We start from the raw sequence: 4591 nt of genomic DNA, 5'->3' as shown, positions 1-4591 counted from the left end.
CGTCATTCATCACAGAAAGAAATTAGGCAGAACCTCCAAGACTGAACCCAAGCCCTTCCGGAATGTGGGTCGACCTCGGTTTTTGGTTTTTTTTTGTTTTGTTTTTTTTTCACTTTTGGGGGCAAAAATAACAAACAAAAAAAATTCCCATCCAAAAATAGAAAGGATCTGTTCCAGGGTCAAACTCTAACCGTCATCAAGCCTCAATCAACTGTGGAGGCTCTTTTCTTTCATTTTTTTTTTAAACATTAGTCCTGCAAATGAATACAAGATGTGTGGATAAAGTAAAAGTTAAAATAAGAAAACCCCATATCTGTCTCGAATGTTACAGTGCTGCATCTTTGACCTCTGCCTAACTTTACCAACCGATCTCGACAATCAATCTTTGACTACCCCCCCCCCACGGATATATCGCGCAGACATGTCATGCGGTGACCTTGTTGAGATAAATTGATCAAACCATGAGTTACGTTTGTATTTATGCAACAAACATCTCCATTCAGTGGTGGACATTTTCTTGACTTGACGTCTTGTATACAATCACAAAGCAGGTTGGGTGTTGAAGTCGACCGGGGAATTTGATTACTTATTATTTTCTATTGGCCAACTGCTAGCTACGACCAGAGTTTGCACTTTAACAACCGAGACTCACTGTCCCCCTTTGTGTTGAAAGCAATTGTGGTCCTCCTGACACACATTTAATTATGTGAATAGGACAACCCGCAACAGCTGGGTGAATGCACCCTTCAGACATAGCAATGTCTCGCTTTGGTTAGTTCTGTCTGAAAGGCGCAGTCCTACTATTAACTGTGGAACAGAAAATGAATTGTTTTTATATGGAAAACTGGTGGAGCTTCACAACTTCGGTAAGCTCATATGTAACTGTCTACATTGCAATATGCCGGTTATGTTAGAAATGTCACACATCATGAATGACTCATCAGAAATGACACAACCGAAATAACATTTTAACGAGCAGACACAGCAACATAGATATAGTAGAATAGACAGAAACGTGCATGTCAGCCGCAGTCTTAAGTGACTTTCCGAAGGTCACTTTCTTTTTGAATTCATCTAACTGCCTTGATGCACACCCAAATTGAGCAAGACGGTCACTTAAAAAAATACATTGTAAATGGTGCTTAAGTAACCATCTATACACCTCAATGGCACTTTAGGTCCTTACCAAAGTTTTGCTAGCATTGTGCAACAGAAATATTGGACATCCTTTGTCCTGCGTTTGCTCTTCTGGTTCGATGTTTAATTTGATTTCATTCATTTCGTTGAGAATAAGGCATTACTGCAAGAGAGCAAGTTTGAGCAAGGCAATGCCCCATGACGTAGCTTGTCTGATTCCGTTTCAGCCATTTGTGAGTGATGGAAATTTAGGCTGGTAATAATGTGAGGCTTCCCCTCTGGGATGCACACGTTGTACACTGTAGTTAGCGGTTCTCTTCAGCGCAACCCTCTGATCTCATATGGTTTTCTATTTGTGGTTCCGGGATGGGCCGGGACGGCTGGCCCAGTGTTTAGACGTAACCGGCAAAGCTAAAAGACAATGATAGGGCCTTCAAACATGCTGAGCAACATGAAGGGAATCTTTTCCCGTAAATGAAACTCGACACTATTTTTAAAATCTCCGAATGTGTTTAATCACAGGCCTGTGACTCCAGGCTGTACTGACTGCATCATATCAAAAAAGGTTTCAAATAAATAAACTGCGCCAGGTCAATGTGTATTTGTAGACAATTCATCACATTTGATCCCAACCTCTTTAGAAGGCTTCAGAAGATGCATTGGAAAAAGAAGTGCCAATGACCCTCCTCTGTTCTGTCAATGTCAAAATAAGAACCAAAAAGCCCCCCACCAAATCCCATTACATGAAAACCATCGGTTTTCATTCTTTAGTGTCCTCAGTGTCATAACTACGGTCCAACAACCCACTAATCAGTGCGACGTCAGTTCACCTAAAAGATTCTACTAATGTAAACTTGTCATGTGTAGAGGGAACCGGATGTGCGTGCATGTGATTACCCCTTGCTGAAGCATTAAACTAAACTGTGCCCCCCAACACACACACACACACACACGTTGATATTGCTAATTATTGGGTAACTCAAACCCCAATTGTTCATGTGTGACATTTCCAGGACTGTACTGTATGTACATGTTGTTTTAAAGTATAACGTATTCATATTCATATTAATTAGTTCATAATTCAATATATACGGTATGTGGGAATTGTTAGTTGATAGTTTACTCCAACATTAAATCTTGTCATTGAACACAATGAAGAGATACATTTATTCCCATAGGTGTGGACTCGAGTCACATGACTTGGACTCGAGTCAGACTTGAGTCATGAATGTGATGACTTTAGACTCGACTTGACAATATGTTAAAAGACTCGCAATGACTCGTGACTTCCCTTGGATTTGAACCCGTTGACTTGAAAAGACAATAACAAAACCTCACCGGTCGAGGCAAACATTTCTCTACCTCAATTTATATAATCTTGTTCTTGCATTTGTATGCACACCAGAATCGCCTGTAGCCTACCATGGAAAAGGGTGTTAAAGATTGAATCATGGAAATGCCACAAAAACTATTGTTACATATGAAAGGTTATCCCCAGTTTCCTTCACTGTACCGCACAGCGTTCGTGTGCAACCACCGGGCTCTATCCACGCAACACTTCCACTTTCCGTGTAAGGTGCCATGTGAACTTCCGGTGGGCTTGTAAACACAAGGTGGCAACATGGGAAACATATTAAAACTCAAAAGTGAGTCGAACGTAGCGGCACAGTGCTGGCTGGAGTTGCTATCGCCTCGCTTTTGAAAGGTAAAAAGCTCTGTTGCCATTTTCGACCTCGTAAAGTACAAGTTGTACTTGCACTGAACCTTTGAATATACAGTACATATTACACCACCACTGGTTATCACTGCTATTTTTCAGTTAGATGGTATTCCAATTGTTTGGAACATATGGACAATGGAGGCAAATAAAGGTGCTGCAGAGCCAGGGATTCAAATTATTATTTAACATCCAGAGAAAAAACATATTTGTACTGTGACTCATCAAGTGGTGCTATTTACTGTCAGTGTTGGTAAAGCTTTTATATATAATGTGTGCCAGTTTAGATGTGCACCTAGTTCCTCAAACAGATGTTTTTTTTTTAAGAATTGAAATTGCAAAGAAATTGTGATTCTTAATAGTGTGTTTGAATGACGGAAATAAGTCAAGTTACCTTAAGGTGGCACAAAATACCTTCTGCATCTGAAATTCCCCCTTTTTTTTTTGGGGGATCACAGCGGAAAACCAGGCTCCCGCTCAAGCAATTCAGCTGGGTCGACATCTGAAGTGCCATATGTCGTCCCCCCCCCCCCCCAGTTTCTGTGGTCTTTATACCATTTGGTAACTATTTGTGCCCCGACTCCTATCTTGATCCCAAATGATGCATCTTTAAATGATTTAAGTTAAATAAAGATTTGAGTTATTCTGGGGAAGTTTTTGCGCATTGCGTCCCCTGTCTACTTATGTCACTGATATCAATCTAAAAGCACCTTTTATAATTAGTTTCCCAGATAAGAATAATGTGGATTCTCTGTATTAAGCACTTCTGCATTCGGCATAAGGTGACATTTGAACTTTCGGTTAACATCTCAACGCATAGTGATAACATGGGAAACGTTAATTAACTCATCCACGGCCAGCCTTCCCAGTTAACAAGGATATTTGACTTCTAACGCCGTCAATGGCAGCGAATGTGTTCAAACTCAAAACTGAGTTGACATTGAACAGTGGCACACTGCAGTGTTGGAGGCTGGAGAAGCTATCTCCTCTTCTTTGAAAAGTAAAAACTTGATGCCATTCCAATCTCAACGAACGAGCACCAAACTATTGAATATACTTATTACACAATCCCCGCGTTATGACATTTAATGAAAGAGGTTTATTTTCAGTCAAATGCCATTCCAGTAGCTTGTATATTGACTGTGGAAAATGGGATGCCTGCTGATTTTGCCACCGGAAATGCTTAATACCATGTATAAGGTCCATTACAGGCAATTTAGTTGTTTCACATTTTTAAGTAATTCACAGTTTTTATGCGTACTGTAATCGGCAAAAAGAAGGCTCGTCTCTCTCTTCTCATGAAAAGCATGGAATAATCCAGTGCTTGCGAAAGTAATGAAGGAACAATGGATATTAAAAAAATAAATAAATCTGTGAAAACATTTAGTGACTCATTCAGTGTTCTATCCAAGAAAAGCATATTAAGGAAAGTTTCTGCCAGGCCAATGCATTGTATTAAGAGAGCGCCTGTTAAAAGCCCACTGATGAGTAGCAAGTAGGTACTTGAAGATGCTGATGTCTCTGAAGTCCCAGGAACTCCTACATACAGGGTTTAGAGGCTTGAAGTCATGCATAAAGCTGTATTTCGGCCACCCCTGAGAAACGCTCACATAGAGAAACAGTGGGCTCAGATACTACGTATTACTTGGGATGATTCGGGTGGATAGCGTTCTGGATGATTACTGGATAACCACCATGTTGCCACCTGGCTGCGACATCAGCAAGGATTTGGTGAAG

This window comes from Phycodurus eques, chromosome 1 (assembly GCF_024500275.1).
Source record: "Phycodurus eques isolate BA_2022a chromosome 1, UOR_Pequ_1.1, whole genome shotgun sequence".
In the NCBI taxonomy this organism is placed as follows: domain Eukaryota; kingdom Metazoa; phylum Chordata; class Actinopteri; order Syngnathiformes; family Syngnathidae; genus Phycodurus; species Phycodurus eques.
The sequence above is the reverse complement of the archived record's forward strand: the minus strand, read 5'-3'. Positions refer to the sequence as shown.